At 39.5% G+C, this 27,895-nt stretch overlaps 9 non-coding genes across 9 annotated transcripts; 6 read left to right on the forward strand and 3 right to left on the reverse strand.

Moving 5' to 3' along the window:
• The first annotated feature begins 1,619 nt into the window (after positions 1 to 1,619).
• On the forward strand, positions 1,620 to 1,692 carry Trnav-cac (transfer RNA valine (anticodon CAC)). Its single transcript has one exon. It is a non-coding gene; the product is annotated as a tRNA-Val (tRNA).
• A 1,506-nt stretch (positions 1,693 to 3,198) lies between these two features.
• Trnat-agu (transfer RNA threonine (anticodon AGU)) lies at positions 3,199 to 3,272 on the reverse strand. The gene has a single exon. It is a non-coding gene; the product is annotated as a tRNA-Thr (tRNA).
• A 5,281-nt stretch (positions 3,273 to 8,553) lies between these two features.
• Positions 8,554 to 8,636, forward strand: Trnal-uaa (transfer RNA leucine (anticodon UAA)). Its single transcript has one exon. It is a non-coding gene; the product is annotated as a tRNA-Leu (tRNA).
• A 6,015-nt stretch (positions 8,637 to 14,651) lies between these two features.
• On the reverse strand, positions 14,652 to 14,725 carry Trnai-aau (transfer RNA isoleucine (anticodon AAU)). The gene has a single exon. It is a non-coding gene; the product is annotated as a tRNA-Ile (tRNA).
• Positions 14,726 to 15,593: 868 nt separating this feature from the next.
• Positions 15,594 to 15,667, forward strand: Trnat-agu (transfer RNA threonine (anticodon AGU)). The gene has a single exon. It is a non-coding gene; the product is annotated as a tRNA-Thr (tRNA).
• A 3,646-nt stretch (positions 15,668 to 19,313) lies between these two features.
• LOC141410622 (small nucleolar RNA SNORA51) lies at positions 19,314 to 19,448 on the reverse strand. The gene has a single exon (XR_012435457.1). It is a non-coding gene; the product is annotated as a small nucleolar RNA SNORA51 (small nucleolar RNA).
• A 914-nt stretch (positions 19,449 to 20,362) lies between these two features.
• Positions 20,363 to 20,435, forward strand: Trnav-aac (transfer RNA valine (anticodon AAC)). The gene has a single exon. It is a non-coding gene; the product is annotated as a tRNA-Val (tRNA).
• Positions 20,436 to 26,116: 5,681 nt separating this feature from the next.
• On the forward strand, positions 26,117 to 26,198 carry Trnas-cga (transfer RNA serine (anticodon CGA)). Its single transcript has one exon. It is a non-coding gene; the product is annotated as a tRNA-Ser (tRNA).
• Positions 26,199 to 27,525: 1,327 nt separating this feature from the next.
• On the forward strand, positions 27,526 to 27,598 carry Trnar-acg (transfer RNA arginine (anticodon ACG)). The gene has a single exon. It is a non-coding gene; the product is annotated as a tRNA-Arg (tRNA).
• The last annotated feature ends 297 nt before the right edge of the window (positions 27,599 to 27,895 follow it).

Genomic DNA, 27,895 nt, shown 5'->3' on the forward strand with positions numbered 1-27,895 from the left:
AAAAAAAAAACACAACTGTAACATCAAGGGTATGAAAAGACAAGACACAGACTAGAGAAAAAATTTTCAAAAGACTTACCTAATTAAGTGCTGTTATTCAAAATAAAGAACACTTGAAACTCAACAGTAAGACCACAAACAACACAACTGAAAAATAGACTTAAAATCAGAACAGGCACCTCACCAAAGAAGATATACAGATGGTTAAAAAAAAAAAGTTCCACATCATATGACATCAAGAAATGCAAATGAAAACAACAATAAGATGTCACACGGGCTTATCAGTATGGCCAAAATTCAGAACACTAACAATACCAAATCTGGTAAGAATGTAGACCAATAGAAATTCTCGTTCATTGTTAGTGGAATAAGAAATGGTATAGTCATTTTGTAAGATTTTGATGGTTTCTTACAAAATTAAATATATTCTTCCTGGAGGACCAGTCATACTCCTTAGTACTTACCCAAAGGAGTTGAAAAATTATGTCCATCCAAAACCTTGCACACAGATGCTTACAGCACCTTTTCCTAACTGCCAAAACCTGGAAGGCAAGATGTCGTTGAGTGAGGGAATGATATCCAGACAATGGATATCATTCTGCACTAAAAAGAAGCTGGATATAAAACCCATGAAATACATGGAGGCAACTTAAGTACGTACCACTACATGAAAGAATCCAATCTGAGAAGCCAGATTCTAACTATGTGACATTATGGAAAAGTCAAAGTTATGGAGACAGTGGCGAGATGAGTGGTTGTCGGGGTCTAGTGGTTTGGCAAGGAATACATAGAGCTCAGAGGATTTGGGGAGCAGAGACTACTCTACAGGATAAGATAATGGTGGATATATGTCTTTATACCCACTGAATGTACAATACCAACAGTGATTCCTAAAGTAATCTAAGGTCACCAGGTAATGATGATGCATCGACGACACTGGCACCAATAACAAGGCAGACTATGCAGGTGTGAGCAGCGGGTGCACAGGACATCTCTGTCTTCTGCTGTTTTGTTGTGAACCTGTGTTCTCTCTCTCTCTCTCTCTCTCTTTTTCTCTCTCTTATATATATATTATATTATATAAATATTATATATATAGTTTGTATGTAACAGTACATATATAAGAAGAAAGGTTTGTGTTTGTAGAGTTCAAAGAAGCTTTGAACTTTAAAGTTGGAAAAGAGTGGATTTAAAGAGTCAAGTCTGGAAACCGTGTAGACAATAGCGACCCACGAGGAGAAGGATATTTCGGAGAGTTTGAACGTAAAGTCAGCCCAAATTTGCAGCAATTCTGATGCTGGATGAGAGGGTGGGAAGGAATTCCGAGGCAGACAGGATGGGTTTCAATGCTTTCTTTATCACATCAAAAAGTAAACAAGTTTGGTCAGTTCAAGATGTTTGAGATTTTTTGTATTGTGGTCATGGCTGTGGTACAAGACTCACAGAATTTAAACTGGGTGTTGCATACTTTCTAAATTCACCATGACGCTGTTTTCAGATCAATTTTTAAATGCAATTGCAAACACTGACTCAGTAACATAACTAAGGAGAGAGGAGACCTTAAGTTTTTTAGGAAGTATCTCTCATCAGCCTACCAGAAAGGCATATTTTCACAAGGGGTTTCCGTAGTGTAGTGGTTATCACGTTCGCCTCACACGCGAAAGGTCCCCGGTTCGAAACCGGGCGGAAACAACGCTACTGGGTATTTTTTTCTTGCAGTTTGGTTCATGTGATACACGATGACCTTTAACTGCTTTCTTCTTACCGACCCGGTGCATTCAAATCAACCGTATCAACTGTGTTCACAGCCTAGTTTTGTAGCATGGAATTTTATCCAACCTCCTCTCTTCATACAGTAGTCTAAGAGCGGAAAGTCATGCGGACACCCAAAAAACAAAGGAGAGAAGAACATAAAGAAAGGCAGGAGCTGCAGGGCTCAAGGTCCCAGTCCAGATGCCAATGAATGGACATGGGAGTTGTTTGAAAAAATAAACTGGGATAGAAAAATAAATGTTAATTCAGTTGGAAAGAGATACCTGTCATTTCTCAAGCCTCTTAGTGGCTCTTGATTTATCCTTCACTCATCACTTTAGATCTCCTTCCGTTTTAAGGTGACTTTTAAAATCCAGTCTTTTGACAAATAATTTGCACTCCCAACAGAGCCAGCACTGTGGGCATGCTACCTACCCATCTGTCTACGGCCAGGCACTTGAGCTGATTTTCTACTATTGCTGGTTTGAAATTCTTAATTTTTAGCCAAGGGGCATTTTCATTTTATATCTAGCCCACAAATTATGTAACCAGTTCTCCCAAATGCTCAAAAAAGGAGCACCCTTCCAGTTTAAGAATTCCTGAAGCTGAAAGCAATTCCATAACCAGAAATGTCGTGCACAATACTATGGATGAGGGAAAGCATTTGTAAAATGGATACTTTGAGGACATGTCCTAGAATATCAAAAGAAAGCGACCAGCCAAAATATAAGACTCTATTCCAGGATTTGATCATTTTTTCCCCACCCTTTTAATCATTTGTCTAACAAACAATCTGAGACTTCAGGTCTCATTTGCCTTCAGTCTTTTTTGTTAATTTGTTTTGGTTTTTCTTCACTAATCACTCTTATCTCTCTTAAGATGTCATCATGTTATTCCATTTTTCAAATCATTCATTGATGTCTTAAGGTCAAAATCATGCAAGGAGGAACAGTTACCACAGCAGTCAGTTATTTTCCTTGACTTCTTTTTTAATTGTATTGTAAGTGACAAAGTTAAAATGAGTTGTAAGTTTCTTAGGAAATATGAAAAGAAACTATAAAAATGTAAACTTAGGGACTAACAGTGTGGCTCAAGAGATAGAGCATCTGCCTAGCAAGCAAAAGCCCTGAGTTCAAATTCTTGTACCACCAAAAAAGGGGGAGAAAATTGAACTTAGAAAGTTATAACCCAACTGCAGATGATAGGTTTCCAGTATAAGTTTTGCCAATTCATTGGGAATTGAACGCACACCAGGGCCTCATGCATAGTAGGTGAGCCCTACATCCCTGGAGCTAAACCTGGAGCATCTATCATGAGTAGTTCTAATTCAGTCACTAATCTCCTCTACACAGTGCTTCAGACATCAAGATTTAAGGTCTAACTGTTTCATTAGCTATAAATCAAGAATTTGCTTAAAACAGACATTTTTAATACAGGTTACAGAAAAGGCCCTGCTGGGATTTGAACCCAGGATCTCCTGTTTACTAGACAGGCGCTTTAACCAACTAAGCCACAGAGCCCTGGGGCATGCTGCTGTAGGTAATGTATTGTTTTACAAAATTTCATTCTTCCCTCCAGTATTTTCATTTCAGTGATTTCTTTAGAATATAACAAAAACATACACCTGGTTCTTGATCAAAAGCAGAGAAGAATGTTCTTGCTGTAGAGTATGCACGGGGCCTGGATTGAGTTCACCATCTACCTTCGGGAAACTGCTTAACACTTCGAGGACACCACTGAAGTATAATCCCTGGCAGCCAAGAAGGGACTTTGTTGAGAACAATTACATCTCTTGGTGCCTAGTAGTTGATCTGCCTTCTCATGAGCTCTGGTTTTATTTGTTGACTCAGTGACTGAGAGAGGCAAACCGCCGTGGATTTTATTGACATTTTTCTCTGACTTTTGTTCCCCAATAATTTTTCCTCTCCCACATGCAAAATATACTTATCCTCTCTAAGTCTAATTCTTTTACAAAGCAACTCCATGCTCAGAATGGCTTTAACTAAATCAGGCAAAGGTGAAGATAAGATCCCTTGAGTGCAATTCCTTGGGTAGGAATCCTCAAATAACAACCTTTTATCATAATGTCCCGTGCCAGAGCAAGCTGTGGTTCTGAACCATTGCCTGGCCGCTAGTGGTAGGCTGCTGGCACTGAAGTAGGTTGCACAGTGGGAGAAAAAAAATCTACATTCAAATATTCAGATACTTAAGATGAAAATTACTTGTCTCCCAACATATGGGCAGATGGGGCTTAAAATAACCTATATAGGCACTCCTACTCAAAAAAACCAAACAGGAGCACTGGTCCATAGCAATTCTAGGAACCAGTAGGAACACAACTCTAGAGACTTGACTAGGACTAAATGATTCTCCAGTGCTCTTGGAAGGGTCCAGAGAGGTCTGGACTCTTGGTTCCACACTCACACTCAATCATCCTTTGTTTTTTCCTTTTTGGGACAGAGTCTTACTATGTAACCTATTCTCACCATTGAACTCATGATCCTCCTGCCTCATCGATCGTTTTGTAAGAATATCCTTTTATTTGCTGCTGAGTAGTTTTCTTAACCTACTCCTTTCCATCATAGTCTGGGAGAGGGGAGGTATCCAAAAGTCCTCTTCATTTTGTGCTTTCCTCTGTCCCCATTGTACAAGTACAATGTTCAGTGGCTACAATTTTCTTTTAAAACTTGTGGTTTCAGGAAAGTTTTTGGAATTTATCCCTTTAGATAAGAGGTTGGCAAACTATGCCCCATCCCCCACCTACCCAGGCCCCCCCCCCCCAGCAAATCTGGCCAGCTACTTGTTTTTATAATTTTATTGAAACACAGCTAACATCATTCATTTAGGACTACAATATTGTCTGTGGCTGCTTTCTTGCAACTACAGCAGATGTGGGTGTATAGTTCAAAAGACATATCTGCTGGTTGAGCAGCTCAGGTGGTAGAGCTTCTGCCTTACATATGTGAAGTCCTGAGTTCAAACCCCAGGAACACTAAAAGCAAAAAAAAAAAAAAACTCTGACCTTTTCTTTTTTTCTTTTTTTTTTTTTTTTTTTCAGTACTGGCCTTAAAGTTAGGGCCTCACACCTAACAATCCATCAGAGTCACCTTTATAAGAATTCATGAGAGAGACTTCTCTTCTGTCTCTGTGCCAACACGGCTCTGTGCCTTTGGATTCAGAAATTACAGACTTCCTTTTTTCATTTTTTGGCAGCACTGGAATTTGAACTCAGGGCCTCATGCTTGCTCGGCAGGCACTTTTTACTGCTTGAGCCACTTACCAGCAAAACCTGATCTTTTACAGAAAAAGTTTGCTGACCTCTTTTTTTTTTTAAGTTTTTATTAGTATATGATAGTTGTACAGGGGATTTCGTTGTGACATTTCCATACATACATAAATTGTACCCTAGTTCAGCTAATTCTCTCCATTATTCTCCTTCTTTTCCCACCTTGCCAACCTCTTTTTAAACAAAAGCCACATTCACAAACCTTGTGAAAATAAGTTCTGCCTGCCATAGGCTTCCTGTAAAGTTGCTGTAGGACCGCATGGTTCAGATTCCTGGAACCGTTATTTAGTCAGTCAGATCTGCCCCGAAGGTCCTTAGGGGTTTTCCCATTAAAGACCACCTTAAGTCATTCTGGGCCTGCAAATCTTACATTTTCCAGCAGTGTTCTGAATCTGATATTTGCATAAAAGCCATTGCTTTCTGTTGTTTGTTTGTTTTCAAGACGGAATTTTGCTGTTACCCAGGCTGACCATTTTAAAATCCCTCTACTCAAATGATCCTCCTTCTTCAGCCTCTCAAGTGAAAGCCATTTCTTAATTTTAGCATAATTTTCTCTCTGGAGCAGATGAGAATAATAAACAGTTTACCTTTCAAACTCAGCAAGTTGTGGCTTATTTCTGCTTAATAGTTCTTCCTCTATTTCTCTCAACTCACTTTTTACTATAGACAGCAAGAAAGTAGTAGGAATCTCCATAGCCAACTACTCCGTTCACAGGGTTGTTTCTACAGTCTGTGATACTACAGGCAATGTGCTTCTAAATTCTTTTACCACTTCATTACAAGGAACCCTTCTCTCCCAGGTTCAAATAAGATTTGCCTTGGGATCCATTTGATTCATTTGTGTCTTGCTTCTAAACTTTGTTGGGATGGGGTCCAAAGTAGCCTCAGTTAGGATAATGTAGTTCCAAAACTAAGGTTACAGCTTTGCAAGGCTTTGTCCCATAAATTGTTTTCATTATTGCTGGTGACAACACAGGCTTTTTTTTCCCAGCACTTTATGAGTGCCATGAATTGACTAGTATATGATTTTCCAGTAGTTCCTTCCCTAGCCTCGTAGCATTTTAATCCCACTCATGCACAGATCAATATTCCTTTGAAAGTACAGGATCCCTCTACAAAACTGGAGCTCTATCTTCACAGGTTTCTCCTCTCTGGTATTCTGTTTCATAAATCCTAACTGCTTTTGCCTTCCTGAAATCCTCCTTTTGTCCTCAATTCAATAGCATTACCTAGCTCTGTTTGAATTTCTCCTCTCTGTGCTAAGGCCTACAAGATGTAGGGAATGAGTTAAGCATTTCTAAGATTCTCCTCATTTATTTCTCTTCTCTAGGGGATCCAGTCCTGCAGCAACAGCAGACTAAATGTCTATAAACAGTTATTACATTTATTTTTTATACCTGTATCCATTCCCAGTAAACAACAATTCACATAGTAGGGCTTATTTCATAGGGGGAAACAGAAACCTGTATCTGTTTCAGTGCTCTTTTTCAATAGTGTTATAATTTTAAGTTCCATCCATGTTACTACATGCACATCTACTTTGTAACTTTTGACATTCTTTGATATTCTATGTTATGTATTTATAGTACTCTACCTATCCATTGTGTAATATAGAAATCAAATTGCCTTCCAATTTCAGAAATCCGCAAATTATGCTGTGGTTAACTTCCTTCACTCTTTGTACTTGTGTAAGATCTGAGGCAGTAGATAAGGTGAGACAAGAGTGACACCTAGTATGCAGAATAGCTCCATCTAAATATGAATATCCTTAATGTGAACTAGAAGTATTCTAAAACTAGTGAATGTGCTGCTTCATACTTGTAATCTCCTATAATCCTAATACTAGGGAGGCTGAGGCAGGAAGATCAGGAGTTTGAGGCCAGCGTGGGCTACATAGGGAGAGCCTATCTCAAAAAATAAAAATAAATACACCAGAAAGGCTTTATCAATTTAAGTCCCACCAGCAGGTCTAGTCCTGCAATAATTGATTTTATTTAGCTCTTAAATTTTGCTGATGTAACAGTAGTGAAATGATATATCTTTTTAGTTTTTATTTCTGTGATTACTAATGATTTTGTACAATCTTTGTTAGTCTTTATATTTCTCTTCTCTAATGATTATGTTCTGTCTTTTGCCCATTTCCTTTTGATCTTGCTGTCCTGATCTTGTAAATTTGTATGACTTCTTGCAATTACATATGGATTATATACACACACATATTAAAACCTTGCCATTTATAAATTATATATATATATATACTACTATTATCACATCTGTATTTTTTTTTTTAATTTTACCCTTAATTTTACACATTCTTAAATTTAATCTAAGCCAATTCAGCTGGAGGGGTGAACTTGTTTTGTGCTTTTGAAATTTTTTAAAAAGTTCTCTGCTCCCTGCTGACATAAGGATAATTTCCTCTTTTGGGGGGGAGGAACTCGAACCCACGGCTTCCAGCATGCTAAGCAAGCACTTACACTGAGCTGCAGTCCCATTCCCTCCTCCATCTATTTCTGAAAGCTGTCAATTTACTTTCACCTGTAGATCTTACAACTCTCTAGTTAAATGTACTTTTAAAAACTTCACAATTGATTTGAGTCTACCGTGTAGTTCATATTAAGAACAACAGTAATAGAACACCCTGAAAACTTCCATGTCTCTATCTATATATGCATGCAATAAATGGATTCTTTCCCTGATATGCCTTCTAGGAAACTTTCCAGTCAGTCGTCTCCCTCTTCATTCCCCAAGCCAGGTCTTGCTCCAGTCCTGAGAGACCTGAATTTCCTTCAATTCTTGGTAGAAGCAGAATCTCTCAGGCCGTATCTTCTCTTCCAGGGAAGGAGCCTTCATTTGGACGGAATGGAACCCAGAAGCCAAACAGCCAAAGGACAACGGAGGACAGTTCCTTGTCCGTGGCTTTATGGGGCAAAGAGATAGATCTGGATGTGGATCTGGACAGTCCTGCATCTCAAGGAAGGGCTCCTTCATCAACTGTTGAGATTATGGGGAAGAGTGGTCCTCTGACTCTCAGCGCTTGTCTGCTGCAGATGACAGACGCTCTCACACTGTGTTGCGTTGCCCTGGTTACGTGAACAAAGGGGCATGTTACACACGTTACAGTGTTGTTATATAAGCTAGCTGTATTCTAACCCCCTTTCAGGATTTCACTTCAGCTTTGCCTCCTCCAGAACGCCAACTTCTCATGTGGCAGCTTAATTTCTTGGGTCCTTAAATTCCCCCTGACAGCTTTTAACACCCCTTCCCCTTTCGCCTCCATTGGTTTTTCCTTTCAAATTAAGTAAAAAGATTTCTTCAGAACGTTAGAGGTCATCGAGTGGAGGGTGAAGGAAAGCGCTTTTTTCAAGCACAGAAAGCAGTATTTTTCTCTATCAAAATCATCCTCATATTTTAATGCAATTCCACAAAGCAGGAATAAGTCTGTATTTCCTTAACGAGCAGCACAGATGCATTGCTTCTGCTAAAATATTGACTGCCAGAACTGGAAGCAATATACCGGGATGGCCGAGTGGTTAAGGCGTTGGACTTAAGATCCAATGGGCTAGTGCCCGCGTGGGTTCGAACCCCACTCTCGGTAGGCCTAGTTTTCTTTCCCCATCCCTTTCCAAAAATCAACCTTCAAAAGTACAGAAGCGTGTCCGTTTTTCTATCTCATTGCTCCCAACGAGCTTTTAATACTCTATGAGAAACTGAGCGTTTAAAACCACAGAAAAGAAACTAGTTCTCTGTAGCCCCCAAGAAGTGAGAAACAGTGGCAGGGGAGTCTCACTGCTGTAAAAGGCTGTTCTGGAAAACAATCTGCAAGAGCTGTCTCCCAAGCCCTCTGGAAAGAATGGTTAATTCCTTCCCAACTCTGATTCGTTTTTCCCATTTGAAATATGAAAATGGTCCCTTGTGAAGGTTTATTTGGTATTCCTCTGGTGAGAGTGACCTTGAGCATCTTTTTACATGTTGAAGAGCCATCTGTATTTCTTTTCCTGTAAATTGTTTATTAATATCTTTTGCTAATTTTTCTACTAGAAAATTAGTTGTTAGGTTTTTCTCTTATTGTTTCTAGGAGCTCATAAATATGACTCAAACTTTGTTCTGATATGAATCCAAGTAGTTTGTTACATGTCTTTGAACTTCATGGTGACATTAGACATAGAAAATGGTTATATATGTGGCCAACGTTAGCCTTTTCCTCTGGCTTTATGTCTAATTTTATGTATGTTTTTCCCCATTACAACATCATTGAACAAAAATAACTCTAGGGTTACTTCTATAAGGTCCATGATTTATATTTTATATTTAATGCTTTTATTTATCTGACTCTTTTCCTTGTAATATGTGAGATATATTTTCAACCCTACCTTATTCCCAGCAGACTACCAGAAATCCTAATATCATTATTGAATACTCATTTCCTTCCATTGATTGAAATGTCAGCATTCTAGATTCTATTCCCTTTAAAATTAAGAGAAGCCTGGTGTCCTTAAGAGGATTCAAAATATCATGTTTTACAACTCAACAATCGCACGTACTAATTCTGGCTTTCCCACTAACTCTCTGAGCTGTAAATTCATTATTTGTTATTTAGAGATAATTCCTACCTGATGGGAGACAGTTGTAAGGATTGAAATGAAGTATCTAAAAAGGTGCCTGGTCACCTGCACACCCATGTTTATTGCAACACTATTCATAATAGCCAAGTTATGGAAACAGCCAAGATGCCCCACTACTGACGAATGGATGAAGAAAATGTATCTATATACAATGGAATTTTATGCCGCCATGAAGAAGAACGAAATGTTATCATTCGCTGGTAAATGGATGGAATTGGAGAACATCATTCTGAGTGAGGTTAGCCTGGCCCAAAAGACCAAAAATCGTATGTTCTCCCTCATATGCAGACATTAGATCAAGGGCAAACACAACAAGAGGACTGGACTTTGAGCACATGATAAAAGCGAGAGCATACAAGGGAGATATGAGGATAGGTAAGACACCTAAAAAATTAGTTAGCATTTGTTGCCCTCAAAGCAGAGAAACTAAAGCAGATACCTTAAAAGCAACTGAGGCCAATAGGAGAAGGGGACCAGAAACTAGAGAAAAGGTTATATCAAAAAGAATTAACCTAGAAGGTAACACACATGCACAGGAAATCAATGTGAGTCAACTCCCTGTATAGCTATCCTTATCTCAACTAGCAAAAACCCTTGGTCCTTCCTATTATTGCTTATACTCTCTCTTCAACAAAATTAGAGATAAGGGCAAAATAGTTTCTGCCAGGTAAAATAGTTTCTCCCCAGGAGGGGAGAGGGAGGGGGTGGGGTGGGTGGTAAGGGAGGGAGTGGGGGCAGGGGGGAGAAATGACCCAAGCATTGTATGCACATATGAATAATAAAAAAATAAATTAAAAAATAAACAAATAAATAAAAAGGTGCCTGGTAAAGTAGAAAATGCTCTTTGCCATTGTGGAATAGTCCCCTTTTCCCTTAGAAAAACTCATTTCCTTTTCAGCCATGCTTCAGAGAAACCTAGAAATGAGATAAATGTTTTCTTGATAGTTATGCTTCTGTATTTTGAGATCAAACATCAAGACTTGACATCTAAACGTTTTCTGCGATCTGGTGACAAACACAGTGGTTCATTTTCATGAGCTGCGTCAGATTTCAAGTCAGATACGCCAGCTTTTATTCTTTCCTGGCCTTGGTCTTCTGGAAAAGAAGGACGAAAGCACCTCCAAAGATGTTTATCTGGACCTTCACAGCTAGAATAAGCAGATTTGAGAAACCCTAAGTTTCCATGGCATGCTTTTTTCTGAAAAAGGAAATCATTCTCATTTCCTTAATGAAAACATTCCTAATTTTTGTAGCTTTTAAATCAATATAAATAATTATTTCTACCTGATCAAAAAAAAAATCCTATCATGTTGTAAATACTTATCAATTAAATAGGTATATATGTGTTAGCTATTCTCAGTGGAACAGACATTTTACCCTAGTCCTGAACGTATGTTGCAGTCAGCCAATTTAAATTTGGATTCTTGGATCCCAGTGTGACACTTTTCCACAGCAACAGTATTCATATGTAGCAGGGCCAAGTGGTTGCTCCTTTCTAGTGGCATCAAATGAGCACACACAGTGCAGAAGGGCTTTCCACCAAACACTTTCTGCATCCACCAGCAACACTTCCTGCAATAACACTATTGGGGGCGGGAAGGGGGGTGGAATTACCAGTCACAATACTTCTAGAAGGAAGAGAACTTTTATCAAAGCCTAAACCTCACAGGTGGGGAATGAGCTCTGCTATAGACAATGTTATATCCCTGCAGAACAGGAAGCACAGTAAGGGCAGGTTTGTAGAGGTGATGGAGAAGAAGCCCCTTCATAATCCAGGAGCCTAAGCACAAGATTGCCTAGCTGCTTCTCTCTCTTTACTTTTCCTCTGCCATGAAACACAACTGTGGTCCTAGGCTCTAGACAAATGAATGAGCAGAACATAGAGGAAGATGTCAGTGTTTTCCAGAATCAGTAATGCTGGTCTTGGAGTAGGTGTGATGGCTGAGGCCATCCTCAGGTATGGATGGGCAGGTCTCCTCAATGAGTTCACACTTTCTGCTTGATTTTAAGCTTAATTTTGTCTCTTCTGATGAAATTGTAATCATGTGGCTTGGTGGAGATTTTAAAACTCCAAAAGCTATGAACAACTAGGAATTGTGAAGGCAGAGAGGCTTTTAAGAAAATAATAATCCTGATGATTCTAGGTGTTGACAATCTCTAATTTTCAAAGTGTTTAACAGGGCCCATGAATTAAAGTGTGAGCTATCCATATAAATTTTTATTAACACTGCAAACAAATGTAAAAATGATTTTAAAAAACAAACTACAAACATATTGTCTAACCTGGTCTCATGAGCATGTAACTTGTTCAGTGACACGGAACCCTGCATTCAGAAAAGCCTCACATTTGGTTTAGTGTTCTGCCATTACAGTTTTGAAAATAATTAAGTTTTGAACAAGAGGCTCTGCATTTTTTTTAATTAATGAACTTTTTTTCAGTGCTGGGCATTAATGCCAGAGCCGTGCACATCTTAGGCAAGTACTCTAGCAGATCAGAGATGCAGACCTCTAGCCTGGATTTATTTTCATGTTGCACTGGGTCTCACAAATCTGTAGCCCACTTGCTGGATGTCATGGTCCCATGTGCAATTCCAGCACTCAGGAGGTTGAGGCAGGAGGATTGTGAGTTCCAGGCAACCTAAAAGAAAAAAGTCACTGGAAGAAATGAATGAGCATCCTAAAGGACATTCATGCTCAGAAATCAAAGCTGAAAGGTCAAGGTTAGATAACTGACCATGGTTGTAACATCCATATATTTAAGACTATTGCGCACAAAAAAAAGGAAAAACAAATAAGTTAGCTTCAGCCACTTCCTCAGAGGGTAACTCTCCTGCCCCAGCCTCACAGAATCCAGAGATCACTCCGCAGACAGGAGAAATCACGCAGAGCTGGATAAATTTGTGAAGTAAGGAAGCTTATAGGTAAATTTTGTTGGATGGTCCCCAAACCACTTCCAGAATTTGCATGTAATGCAGAAGGAAGGAGAGGAACACAAAAGTACTCACCTCCCCAGAAAAGAGGGGTTCACTTCCTCCTATGCTATGGGCACAGAAACCCCACCTGGGGCGGGCACCAAATACGCCTTAAGCAGCAGGGAGGTTAATCTAGTGGGACTCAAAAACTGGAAAATGCCTATGACATCAGAAGAATGATTGTACCAAATTTAGACCATATTTATCTGAAAATATGTGAGAAAGAGGTTAGAGGGCCCATATGTTTACATTTGACACCCCCAAAAATGTGTGATCTGCAGCTTAGCTCCACACTACCTACAGAAAGACATATTACCCAAATGAGAAATTTAAACTCAAGCAAGCAATCTCTTTGTTTAAACGGATCTAGAACAGGACATGGTGAGTCCAAGATATTCTCTCAGAATGCTTTCACTTTCAAACTAGGGAATGTATACTCATGGACATGGACAGTGTTAAGGGATTCTAGCTCCAGATTTTTGTTTCCACATGGACCCCTTCTGACTGATAGGTGAGAACTTGCTGCATTCAAAGTAAAGATTCTGTTTTCCAATCTCACTGCCCATTACAGTCTTTCTTCCATTAAGGAAAAAAAGGCATAATTCTCAACTGTCACATCTTACAATCCTTATCCTAAACATTGCTCCAGAATGTAAAACCACCTCGAGGCATCTAACAAAGAATGGTATCTGTGATAAAGTAAATGGTTTAAATCACTGATTTATTTTCTTATTTATTTGTAGTACTGGAGTTTGAACGCAAAACCTCACCCTTGCTAAGGAGGCGCTCTACCACTTGAGCCCCTAGCTTAGTCAGTTGGTTTCTGATTAGTGTATTGCTTTTTGAAAAAACTAAAGAGGTCCTGCCTTAGCTGTCAGTGGTAAATATATTTTTTAAATCTTATAATCATTATGTGATTATAAGTTAAAAAATTAAAAGTGCATTCCTATTTCAAAACTCCTTTCTTTCCTATCTCTTTATTTATATGAACACAATCTCTCAATATATAATGAAAAACAATGTACAATTGATGTTGAATATTCAACAATAGATACATGAAGTAAGTAAAAAAAAGTCTTCCTCTCATCCATTTCATTAAGAGATGCATTTGCAATTATGCGCTGGATATCTGATAATTTATCAAAACATATCTTATCCTGCTCACTGGTACAACATGGGTTGGAAAAATCATACTAGGCAAAGAATTTACCTTATCTCAGTGATGCCAACTTTGTATTTTTCAAAATAGCTTAGGGCTCTCAATGGTAGGGTGCTTGTCTAGCATGTGTGAGACCCCCAAGTTCCCAGGAATCTAGAGGATCTCACTATTTTCTGTGTAAAAAAAGAAAAAGTAAGAATCAATATAAATATCTATATGTATGTGCATAAAGAAAACCAGTGAAGATAGACTATGAGAATTTAAGGACTGAGCTTACCTATGGGAGATAATAGAACTGGGCTGATAGAGGATAAAGATGGAAAGAAAACTTTTCAGTATCATTTTTTAGCTTCTGGTAATCATTTGTGTAAGACTTTAGAAAAATTATTTTTAAAATAATGCATCCCTTTCATGAAGGAACAAATGTTTAAGTTGTAAAACAAAGATCTTTGTCATTCTTACTATTGAAGCTGTAGACATTTTTTTCACATTTTTTTCTTCTTATTTTCTTTTAAGCTGAACTAGGGAAGTCAGGATTGCCCAGAGTGATATGAAGTGGAAGTGATTTTACAATCTTTTTTCAGAGGAAGAAATCAAATTCACTACAAGAAACAATTTCCCACAGAGGTGCATGAATACAAATAAACTGATAAGAGTCTTCTGAGACTGAAACTTGGAAGTGACATCAACGCCCTGGAATTAGATCTCCAAGGAGGTTTATTGACCATTAGTGTGTTGACCGGGCTTAAACTTGGAAGTGACATCAACGCCCTGGAATTAGATCTCCAAGGAGGTTTATTAACCATTAGTGTGTTGACCGGGCTTTAACGGGCAGGGCAAAATACACCGTATTTAACTGGCCAGTACGGGGATCGAACCCGCGACCTTGGCGTTATTAGCACCACGCTCTAACCAACTGAGCTAACCGGCCAGAATAACTTTACACTTTCCTTTTCGAGATGTAAATTATAATCAAACTGCATGATTTGTTCCAATTTTATTTTCAGAGGAAGAAGTAGGTCCACCTGTTTCGTTTCCCATCTTTCTTTCTATAGATTTGACCTCAAAGAACCTTGTATTTCCAGGAAGACATTTCTTCTTAAGTCTCTGATTCAGATCCGGGAAGATCAGAAGTCCCTGAGCGGTCCTCTCCCCTACCAAGAGAAGATCCAGGACAAACCCGAATCTGCTCCAAGGCGAGCGGATCGCAGAACCACCCACGGCCGCCGCGGCTTTGGAGGACTCGGCTCCCGTGCGTGGGGTGCGGATTCCTCTCCTTCCCCTAGACCCTTCCTGCTCTTCCCGGAGTCCTGGGCACCTGGGAAATTGCATCCTCCCTCCGCCTGGCCGGGTGGCTCAGCGTCCCCGGTCTGCGGCTCCGCGCGGAAAAAAGTCACAGACTTGGCGCTGACAGGTGCGCCACCTCTTCACAGTCCTTACAGCAACCGTGGGTCAGACATGTGCGAAAGTTTTACCAGTGACACGCTTGTCCACACTAAGGGAAAAAAGCTTGTGTAAGATAGTTTTCCTTTGGGTTCCAAAAATGACCTTGTCCGACCGTTAGTATTTATAGGTGAGTCTAGTGGTCCTTGTTGGAACAATTTCCCAAGGGGAGATAGTCATTTCAACTCAGGCTCTATATTCACACTTATGAAAAAAAAAGTTCTTTGGTTTTGATTGAGATATCCATGCTTTTCTGTTTTCAAATCACCAGACAAACTAATTTCTAGGACTGTTGCAATTTACAGAAGTGTGAGATCATATTCAAATAAAACATAACTGAAAATCTTGCCGAGCCTGGCTCTGTGGCTTAGCTGGTTAAAGCGCCTGTCTAGTAAACAGGAGATCCTGGGTTCAAATCCCAGCGGGGCCTTTATTGTCCTGCCATCTTTTTGTAATCCTCCTGGTGCAAAGTACCAGCATGGCTGGGATCAGTTTGACTTCACATCTTCTAATACTCCGGTTTTGCAATGGAAACAGAGATGACAAGTGAAACAATTTCATGAAAAGTGTTAGCACTGCCTATGACAGGAAACAGAAAAGACAGAAGAACTGTCTTATAATGAGATTAAGGGTGGATAGTAGACTGCACCTTTTTTCTGCTGCAATGGAAATTCAACAGCTGAAACGAGCCCTTTCAGGTATTTATATTTTCCTCATTACTGAGAGAAGATTGTTTTTGTTTTGTAACCTTGGCACCATCAACACACTTAGAATAGAGCTGACACTCAACCATGTTTTTACAGTGGATTATTAAATGCTAATGACTTTTTCTTAATGGCTTAAAGCGGAATGGAGAAGCATGCATCAACTAACTTGTAGGAACAATGGATAGTGCATTAAATTCACCTTTGAGTCTCCCTAGATACTTCCACACTTCCTAGTAAGCTATAGGTTCCTTTTACATTTTTGCTCTTTTCCTATTCCAAAGAACGGTAAGGAAAAATAATGACAGAAAGGACTAAGAAGTCTAATTTAAAATTTAGATTGAATACTGCAATAGCTGTTGCTTTTTGAATTATTCTGGACTCAGGACATCATGGAAATTTTTGAAAAGAGGAAACTGATATCTTAAAAGAACAATGGTTAGTACAAAACAATAACAATTGATTTACAAGTAAATGAAAAAAGCATTTTGTGACCTTGAGTCTTGGAAGTCTTTCTTAGATTTTTACAAAAAAAAAAAAAATACATCAAACCCTGAGAAATTAGGTATTCTATTTGCTCTGTTTCTTTTCCTATCCTAAGATATATTTGCAAATTATATGTTAGAATCTACAAATACCCACTCCCTGATCCTTAATGATGTGCACAGAATTCTGCAAACAATGGCTTGCATCTCAAGCATCTTCTTTCTCTTTACTATGGTAGTCCAGTGACTGATTAGTCTGTTGTGGAGTCTGTAGGAGTGCCAATGTGTCAGAAGAATGATACTGTAAAAGACCCCCTTAGGCTGTCCATGTGGCTCAGTGGTAGAGTGCTAGTTTAGCATCCTAGAGGCCTTGGGTTAGTTCCCCAGAACTGCAAAAACCAAATTTAATAATAACAAATAATGAAAGGCCCCTTAAAGTGGAATTGCATATACTAGAGTGCTGTCATGTAGTTAGTTATAGAAGAGTTTTATATCACATGACAAAAATGGTTACTCTATAAACCAGTTTTTCAACAAGATCTGAATATTGACAGCTGTGTTTTTTCTAAAAGGAGTTCTCTATAAACAAAATAGTATTTCTTTCTAGACCTACAGTATATATTATTTATCTGTTTGATATATATCAGACAGAGCAGACTTTATAGCAAGACCAAAGATAATGAACAATATTACATAATGACAAAATGATCAATCCATCAAGAAGATATATAGAGCAAATTGAGAAAACTTAAACTAAAAAACAAGAAAAAATAAAAAGATTTTAGACACCTCTAACTAATGAGCAACTGAAAGAAAAGGGAAAACAAAGTAGGAATATAGAAAACTTGAACCATGTCAATTAATCAATCAACTTGACCCAGTTGTCATTTATAAAACATCATAGCCAACTACTGCAGAATACACAGTAGTTTAAGAATGCGTGAAAAATTCACCAAAATAAGACCATAAAGCAAAGGATTAAAATCATTTTAAAAATATGGTTTCTGACAGCAATGGAATTAAAGCAGACGTCAATAACAAAAAAATAACTAGGAAATTCACAGACTTTCCTTCTAAAATCACCTTATCCTTCTAAAATCCCTCCAAGTAAACATAAAAGTACAATGCAAACTAGAAAATGGTTTAAACACATATATTAGAAAGAGAAGAAATGTTTAAGGCTAGGAAGTTTTAAGAAAGGGTGTTCTGTATTTTAAGTCAGTTTCTTTGTCTGCTAGATTGAATATGGATTTGGACCACCAATCTTGAAGACAGAACAGAAGGAGGTTACTGTAGATGGTGATGAAAGAGATGCCGAGGGCTCAAACCAGAAGCAAGAGAAGGGCAGAGGGGAAAGACAACGCACATATACTGCAGACAAAATTAACAGGATTTGTTGATGATTTGAAGGGATGTGAGGGGTCAAGTTTAACCCCAAGTCTCTAGTAGGATTCTTGATGAGTTGTTTAGGCACCTACATGAAATCCAGGTGGAAATGGAAATATAATTTTTGGTTTGGGGGAGACTTCATTTAGACATGGATTTTGGGGATCATCAACTCCAGACAAGCAGCAAACGTCCATACAGTGGATGAAGAAATTCTGAGAGATGCAGGAACAACTGACTCCAGAGACTCTACAGTCAAGTCCATTGTAAATGGCAGCCCTGGGAAGTGCCAAGATGCTTGAGATTTTTCTCTGTGTGATCATGGGTAAGGTGTGGGGATCAGAGAACTTATAACTTAACCTGTGGGCATTGGACACTGCTAAGATTGTGCGCTGTGCATGTGAAATTGTGGACACAGCCTCAACAGTAGACAATCTTAACACGGAGAACAAAGTACTATAACAGGTAACAAGGACATGGACTCCAGAAGTGTGGAAGACCAGTAACTAAATAGACTGAGAAGAAACTTTGACATGAGCAAGGCCGTATAAAAGTCCTTTGTGCTGAGAAGGCACAGCCCTGTCATGAAGGAGGTGAGCAAGGTTCAGCAAGGCTGCTTTGCAAGTAGGGAGACTGAGGCAGTGAAAGTAGCTTTGGCATGAGCATGGCTCTGTCAAAGGCCTCTTGGCTGATAGGCATGGACCCAGCCAAAGGTAGGCAAGGCTGCCTTGTAAGAAAAATAGGACACACTAGTCAGGATAGTCTGTACTAAACAACAACATACCACAGCTGCGCTGCTCCTGCCACCTATGCGACTGGACCCATGAGAACTCAACCTGCATTTCACCCTGCTTTCCCACACATGCTGTATAAATAAACGAGCTTAGAGGCGGAGGGGATCGCCAGCATCTCTCATCAGGAGTGCTGGACCCACCCGACTTCAGCTTTGTTATATGTCTGCCTTTGTGGTTTTTTTCTCAATCCCCAGTCTCTCAGTCAGGTCAAGGGACCTGCTCATGCTGCTGAGCCTGCAGAGCAGCAATGTTTGGAAGTATTTTTCTGTTGTGTAGTTGTTGCCATGGTCGCCTCACACACCAAAAATTCCCTGGCTGGACTCCAGGTAGAAACACCCCCTAAGACCATTTATTTTTCCCCAACATTTTCCATCATCACCATGCCTTACCATTCACCTTTTTAGAGACATCAAAATCCTTTCACCAGTTTATTTAGTGACCAATGGTGACCAAATAAAAAGAAAGAACTACATAGCTGGATGTAATTCTGGCACTACATCCAGAGCACAAAAATAGACTCCCCATTTGAAGATTCCAAATGGAATACATTCTGTAGTTGGTGTTTTCATTGTCCCTCTTTCCCCAGGACTACTTTTAACCTTTCTGTGTCTCTAGAAGCAAGATATAATTGACTCTGTTTCTTTTTATTTTACTATCTAGTCTGATAGTTTCCTATTTACATTTGATGTAATTATATATTTTTCTTCTCCTGCCCCCCCCCCATTCACAATACAGACCAGGCATAGGGCCTGGCCTGAGTTGTAAAGGGGTAGGTTTACTTTGCCTCCTCTTTGTATACAACACAGTGTAAGAACACAGCCTGTGGTAAGCTCCAGAAGGTCCAATGCAATTATTTATATGATTGGATTTAAGTTCACCATCATATTATTTGTTTTCTATATGACTTACCTGTTCTTTGTTCCTTTGTTTCTCCTTGAGGCAACCTACCAGTTCCTATGTTCCTTCTGCCTTCCTTTGAATTAGTATTTACTATTCACTTTAACTTGTTTAACCTAAAATCTTTTCTCTCCAAATGCTTTTAAGATATTTTTCCTTATCTCTGGTTTCAGTCTTTCAGTACAGTTGTAAATATAGTTTTCTTTGTTTCTTTCAGTTGATGTTTGCTGAGTTGATTTCATATTTCTTTTCACTGATCTGTGTATTTAAGATTTGTGCACTTTAATGTATGTCAATTACACCTTGATTTTAAAAACAGCAGCAACTCTTCACTAGATGACATCGACATTCCTAGAATTAAGTCCAACTTCTCCAATTTCTCCCATCACATTCGGATTAAAATATACCTTCTCCTCTTTAGAAGACACAACCCTTCTTCCCTGATCCAGCCCATAACTTTCCATTTAATTTCTTTCTGTGCTCTCCTACCAACCATTGAACTCCTCCAAAGACCGTGGCCAGTCTAGTTTCCAGGGGCGACACCCTTTCTAACGTCTCAACAACCATCATGCTTTTCTCCATCTCTCAGACCCAGTGTCATTTTTCCCTAGGAAATCTTCCTTCAGTTTTTGACTATTTTATGCACCGGCTACTCTGAACACTGAACATTTGGTGAACGCGTTTCTGCTGGTAAATATCCACCATCGGTATTTGATAGTTTGTTTTTCGTAAATGGAAAGTGTGAGGGGAAGAACACCATAAGCAAAAATTTTTCTGAAAGGTAAATCCAAAGTTTTTAAATCTGGGGCATCGAGGCATATTTGCTTTTATTGAGAGAGAAAAAAACTGTAGACATGGGGTTTCCGTAGTGTAGTGGTTATCACATTCGCCTAACACGCGAAAGGTCCCCGGTTCGAAACCGGGCGGGAACACTGATGCTCACGGTTTTTGCTACTTTCTAAATTTCTCTTATAATTTATACAAGACTTGGACAATTCTTGCGGCCCTGAACTTGAGAATTTACTGGAATTTTCCAGCTCCATTTGAAGACTAAGAGTTTAAAATGAGTGTCTTGAAGCCTCCGGCACTAAAACCAGTGTGGCCCCAACAAGTGGATCGTCCCTCTCTCTCCCTGTCCTGTCCTCAGCGTCCTAGGGCATGTAGAGGACGCGAATGGTGCCCGCTCCTGAAGACGGCGGTGACTCAGGACAGATGAGATCGGCATGTGCGGGTTTTCCACAAAGTGGCTGTCTCCTGAAAGTCTAAGAAAGAAAAGAAAAAAACTTTGCTTAGAAGTCCAGCAGGATCGCCACCGCAGGCCAGTTAAAAGACAGCAGACGTCCCCAGTTATCTGCTGTAGCCCTATTAGTACCAAAAATATTTCTAGAAATCACCCAGCGTGGAAGAGGAGGAAAAATTGGGAGGAGAGGGTGACGAGATGACTAAGAAGAGATTCTTACCCTTGAGCAAGGCCGGATGTCTGAACCGGACATCAACTGTTATTTTCGTGACCGTCCCCCCACACACACTCCATCTACCCCCTCACCTCCTCCCTTCCACCCGGTGCCATCCCAGTTCCCATAACCTCCGAGAAGATCCAGTGACACTTGACTGGCAGCGGGACTGAGTGCGTCCCCTGCGGTAGGGGACCTGCCACGCGCCGGTGCTGGCCCAGGGCGGACTCCCGCAGCGGGGAGCTTCTCCGCACTGGCATAACTGCCACCGTCTCCAGGAAAACGCTGCCACCAGTGTCCCGCTCTGTCCTTGTGGGCTCCCTGCCTGCCCACCCACCCGAGAGAAAGGCGGGATCTAGAACCAGCTTCATGTTTGCGCCGTTTGCAAGATTTCTTGGGACTCAGGGGAAAAAGGAAAGGGTTTGAAACACTAGAAGGAGGGTGTCTCTGCTTTTCTAACCGACGTGCAGGACAATTCGGTGGTTTTTTTCCTCCTAGAGCTACTAACATCTGCACCTGCACGAAGTGACCACATGGGGGTGACAGAGACTGAGGTCTGAGGATGAGAAGCCAGAGCTCAGAATTTTCTGCAAAGATCACTTACTCCCTTACCAACAGTGTACTAAGAGAACACTCGTGACCCTTCTAATAAAATGAATCCTTTTAAATTCATTAAAGGAAATTTAATTGATTTTCTTAGAAATTAAGTCACAACAGGGCTCTGATTCTGGATACTTTGGCAGGAGAAAGTAGCATTTTAAGAGCCTGATATATACTACACATTTTATAGACGCTGTATTCCACAGCGCTCATTTGTTGACAACTGCCCGAAATGGCCTAAATGTCCAACCTCTAAGTACTTCACCACCTGCAGGTCACAGCTCCTGTTTCTTGAGGTCTATGCTCCACACTTTGGGGAGGGGGGGTCACCCTCTGCAGTCACTCTACCACTGCCTTTGCATAAGAGGTTCCCGCTCCCTAAAAAAGCTTTGTGCTTGTCTTTTGCTTAGTTTTACTCGTGCTTGGATCTCAGCTAAATTATTATTTCCGTAAGAAAGACTTCCTTAAATTTTCCTTTCCCTAAGCGAAAGTGCCATACTCCTCTTATTCCTCACAGTGCCTCTCTTTCCTTGCACATCTGACATTTATCAGTATGATAAACTAGGTTAATATTTGTCTTCCTGGAATGTAAGTTGCATGAGTGCAGGGACAATGTTCTTGTTCATCAATGAATTCACAGTACCTACTACATATTAAGTACTGAATGGATACTGGTTGAACATAAGACTTACCATGACTCTCTTAGGAACATATTGTTTTCCTAATTTTAAGCTGAGACACAGAGGCTTGCAGAGATAACCTATCTGGACGAGGTGCAAAGGTAGCATATGAGTTACGATTCAAACATGGTTATGTGTGACTCCACAGTACTTGGTCATTCTTTAGTATTCTATTGGATGTGAACATCCAATTTTTAAAAAATTCCTAAATCTGTTATCTTTGGAATTCACATGCATTTTGTTGAAACTAATAATAGGAAAGAAATCACCAGAATAATAGTACTATTAATTATTAGCAATTAAATCAAATATTTAATGATTTTTCATATATAAACTAACAAAGTAAACTAAGGAAAAGGTGCCATTGTTGGTTTGGTTTTGTTTGTTTTTTTTTTTTTACAATCATTTGCCTATTTTATAGAAACTCAGGCATAGAGAGGCTAAATAAGTTGCTCAGAGTCAGACAAATTGTAGAATTTGGAGCCAGTGTTTGTGTTCATGTGTCTTTGACTGATTGTTCTCACTATTGTTGTTTTCCGGAAGAAGGAAGAGTCTACAGAATGACACAGGTAGTAAGAGGGTGAAACTGTATGAAGGTGATTTTGATAGTGTCAGGAGAGGCAAAAAAGGCCAGCATCAAGAGACTCTGAGAACACTGAGAGCAAGAGATTGACTCTTACAAACATTGTGCTTGTTACTGGTATTGCTCCCCTGGAAGAAATGGGGAAATGCATATTTCAGGGTGAAAGAAAGGTTGAAATTTTTCCTTTAAGTGAATGGGTATGACTAATGTCACTGATGTAGAGCAATCTTTTCCAAGATAAAGCATAAGATTGTTGCCCTGGAATGTGAGCATCAGAAAAATTCTAGCCAGATATACTGTTCTTTTGGTGGAATCTGTTCAGTAGCAAAAGCTTTTCCACTTCCCTACAGTATTCTCTCTTATTGTACTTCAGCCAATGTGGCCTCCTTGCCCTCCCTCACTCAACCATACTTCCTTTCCCCAAGGCATCTCTGGAAGAGTAGAAATAACTTTGAGCAAAAAATATGAATACCTTTAGATATTCAGGTTTCATTTTTTGTTTTATTCTGTGATTCTGGGTAACTCAATGATCTCTCTGGATATCATCTGCTCATCTGCAAAATGGAATAATGAAATTTAATTTACCTATTTGCAACAAATATTTATTGAGTATTGTCTGTCTGCCAAACATTTCTGAGTTCTAGAAATCTAGTAGTAAGCAAAAATCCCTGCCCATCTGAAGTTTGCATTCTCATAAGAGAAAGGCAAAAGTAAAAACAAGTTATTTGTATGTTTTTGAAATGATTATAAATGATACAGAGAAAAAGAAATCAAAGAATGGGGAGGAAAAGTGGCTGGAATGAGAAGAGTTTACAATTTTATCTATAATATTTAGGGCGTGTTTCACTGTTTTGATGGTATTTGAGAAAAGACTTTGAGATAGGCAAAGGACTGAGTCTTGCATGTTCCTAGCAGAGGAAATGGTGAATGCAAAGACCCTGAGGTAGTGATGTGCTTCATATATACAAAGAAGAACAAGACCAATGGTAACTGCACAGAGTGAGCAAGCAGTACAAATGGAGATGTAAGATCATGGACAACCCTGTAGGCTAAATGAGAACTCTGGCATTTACTCAGATAAAATCAGGAAATATTACTTTTTTTTTTTAACAATGCTGTGCCAAGAAATATATTAGATTTAAAGGGGTGTCTCTGACTGCTTTGTGTAGGAAGACAAAGGACTGGGAAGGGTGATAAAGGAAAAACTATAAAAAGATTTTTTGCAGTATTTTATGGAGGTGATGAAGGTGTCTGGACATACAGTGGGAGCAGTTAAATTGGTGAGGAGCTTGTCAAATCTAGATGCACTCTTAAGGTAAGAAAAGAGAATTCCCTCACAAATGTGGAATGGGTAACTAGTCATGGATGTTGCTCAGATCTTTTTGCCTAAATGTCTGAAAAGTTGAAGTTGCTGTAAACCAAAATGTGTAACCCTGAGTTTGGGGCAGGTTTTCTTGGAGACACTGAGGAATCAGATGGAAACATGGAAGTTTGAATGTCTATTGTAAGACGTCCAAGTTGAAATAACAAGTAGGGAGTTGGCTATACAGGTCTGCAATTTAGAGAAGATATTCAGGCTATACCCGCATTTACCATACAATGGAGGAATCACACTCATTGGCCTCTATCCAAAGAGTTTAAAATATATCTACACAAACACCTACACACACAGATGTTTATAGTAGGTTTATTCACAATTGCCAAAAGTTGGAAACAATCAGTATGTGTAGTTAAGTCAGCAAATGTATAAATTAATTGTGGTACATCCAGACAATGGAATATTATTCAGCACTAAAAGAGAATGAGTTCTCAAACCATGAAAAGACATGAAGGAACCTTAAATGTGTATTAGTACCTGGGAGACAATCAGAACTGTCACCTTAAAGTCAATTGAAGAAAGTGTAATAAGGAGGACATAAAGCTGCTGCTATGACAACGATGATGAGGACTAGGAAATGATTTGAGCCATATGCAAGTCATTGGTGACAAGTCAAGAGCATGAAAGGATTACTGACAGCTCTACAGAGGCTGGTAGGTGGGTAGACATGGTGGAGGATTTTTGAAGAAGGTCTCTTTTAATTGCTTTAATTTTTCTCAGTGAAGAAGGCAGCAAGGTCATCAATTAAACCTGAGGCTGAGAAAGGAAGTCTATGAACTTTGGGCTGGGAAATGGTATGAAATAGTAACTTGCAGCAGGAGTGCATGTAGGCCAGTCTAACAACTTGTGGTACAGTTATGTGGCAACCTTGAGGACTATTTGAGATTCACTATCAGGAATCGGAAGTGAGACCTGTCAGCTGATAGCGTGTTTTCTCCAGCCACATCCAGCTGCTCAAGTTGTGGCTTAGTCAAATGACTGTAAAGTGAGAGAGGCAGGGGTGCTGAGACTGAAGCAAGAGAGTAACCCTAATGTGTGCTGAGTACAGAGGGAAGAGAGGGCATGAAATGGAGTGAGAAAAGGGTAAAAGATAATTGAGCCTATAGCGATTTCATTAAGCAAGAGCTAGTTGTTCAGGTGACAAAACTATTATACATACACCAAACAAGTTCCCACTGCATAGAGAGACAGAGAATAAGTGAAGATTAAGACATTATTATGTCTCCCAGGAACTCTTGATTGGAAGGGAGAGACAAGTATATAAGTGATTTTTTTTTTTAATGACAAATACAAAACTGAAGGCAGCAACCTGAAATGAGAACCTTAGGGAGCGAGAGGCAGGAGCAGCCTAATGGGAACGACTTTGAGCACTAGAGCTGCACCTCCAAGAGCCACCCTATGGCTCAGAATTAGGGAGGGAGAAGAAGCAAGGCATGCAATATCCACTTGACTGGAGACCACTTGTCATTCATGTCCTTACTCTGGGAACGAGAAGCAGCAAAGAGCTGGGAAACTAACTAACCTGATGCAAAGGAAGCTTAGCAAGTCCGGACACGCTAAAAAGGTTTCCACGGTGCAGTTGTATTTAGCTAACAAAGATGTTCAGGTAGAAACAGTGGATTTATTCCCCACTAGATGCTGAGTTTCATTATAGAAGGACCAATGCCTGTTTTGCAACAGTCTACAGTGCCAGCATAGTGCCTGCCACACAGTAGGCCAACAAAATTAATTACAAATGCTGGAAAAAGACTGTTGTCTTGGTTTGAAGAACGCGGTGGAGAGTTTTGCTATAATATAGGCACGTGGAAAAGAAAAGAGTACTATGTGGGGTGGAACATAGCCCCATCTCTTCTTGCGTGCGGTGGCAAATGGTCTATACTGGTTTTCAGTGTAATGAACAGACCATTGCCCGCCAGGAGCTGTGATGGCCGAGTGGTTAAGGCGTTGGACTCGAAATCCAATGGGGGTTCCCCGCGTAGGTTCAAATCCTGCTCACAGCGGTCACGTTTTCTGTCTGTGTCTCACTGTTTGCAACTTTCCCAAAATTTCATCTTCTAGGATGCAGTTCCGATTTACAACCCGTAAAAAGACAAGCCCGTTAGGCTGCAGTTTCGATTTACAACCTGAGCTTTTCAGGAGGGCGCTAGCGAGTTGTGAGTTTCATACGTCTTTCGTTACCTGGGCATCTGGGATCTACGACAACGCATAATTCAACAGTCTCCCTTCAGCACAAGGAACTCCGGATTTAGAGCACGTTCAAAAATAATGGATGTGTTTAGAAGAAGTTAGAACTTTAAGAATGTTTGTGTCGTGTTGAGAATACAATTTTCCTTTCTGATTACAGTGAAATTGATTTTCTTCAAACATTCTCAGGTAGCAATCTTTAGTGCTTGTCCTGACATCACAGATTGGTGGGAACCAAAAAATTAAGAGTTATAATAATCCATTGTATCTGCCGGTGGCTCTGCCCAGAGCTTTATCTGTGCAAGGAAACCAAGACATAGAGGATACATGTTAACTTCTGGCTTTTCAAACCCATATGAAAACTTATCTTCTTAACGAGCACACCCCTTTCAGAAATACTTCTCCATTTTCAGCTATTTTGAACACCTAAGCAAATTTTAAGTTAGCTTTATACTTGTTAGTAAGTGCTTTCCTAGTGTCTGAGTTTTTATGTCAAATACAATTCCTAAAAATGTGCAATACTTCTACTGAATCGTATCCTTACTATATTTTTTGTTTATGTCTAAGTACCTTTATGTACTTCATTGAGTTTTGTTATACCATTTTACATTAAATTTCTCCCATGGTGAGTAATTACACTTTTGCCTTTTTTTTTTTTTTGTATAAAACAGAAAAGATTATCTATGATCAATGCCTCCAGAAATGTATTGGAAAACAGTTTTTGCAATATCTGAATTTAAAATGCTATGGCTTGCTCTTTAGTGACCATAAATATCATCAGTGCCCATTTTAAGTATACAAAATATCAAATCAGATGTGCGCAGGTGATTGATCTGAAATAAAAAAGGAATAAAGAGCTCAAAAGTAGACATAGAAAGAACATAAATACTGTTTTGAAGGAATTGACATTCACCCTATCACATAGCAATGTCTCAAAAGATCAAAATTGGTCATTTTGCTCAATAAAGATATGTGAATGTACATTGTGCAAACTACAAAAAAAAATGCTCTCCTAGTACTTGTGCTTCCCCTTCCCTCTACGGTTTTTGGTTGTAATCCCCGTCTAACTAAATTGTTTCTTCCGGTCTGTACAGTCCAATACAACACTGGGAACATTAGTATTTAGAAACACATTAAGGGCGTGGGCCAGTGGCGCAATGGATAACGCGTCTGACTACGGATCAGAAGATTCTAGGTTCGACTCCTGGCTGGCTCGGTTGTCCTTTTTGGCTTTTCCGCCTCCTTCCTCTCCACACCGCCCACCTCCCCCACCCCGGGCCAGTACTTTTATCCAAAATCCTATCGAGACAATTCTTGAGGCCTTTCCCATTCACCCTCCTGGAATTAATTCTTCACCTTCCGCTGTGCTATCTGTGACTCGTGGAACAATCCTGCCATATCTTTTTCTTTCTACCTCTTACCGTTTCCTGAACAGAAGTTGACTGAAAAAAGACCATTAGGACAAAGGATTTTAAATCAAAGAAGACTTTAAAAAGCATATTTTTTCTAATTG

This window comes from Castor canadensis, chromosome 8 (assembly GCF_047511655.1).
Source record: "Castor canadensis chromosome 8, mCasCan1.hap1v2, whole genome shotgun sequence".
Lineage (NCBI taxonomy): Eukaryota > Metazoa > Chordata > Mammalia > Rodentia > Castoridae > Castor > Castor canadensis.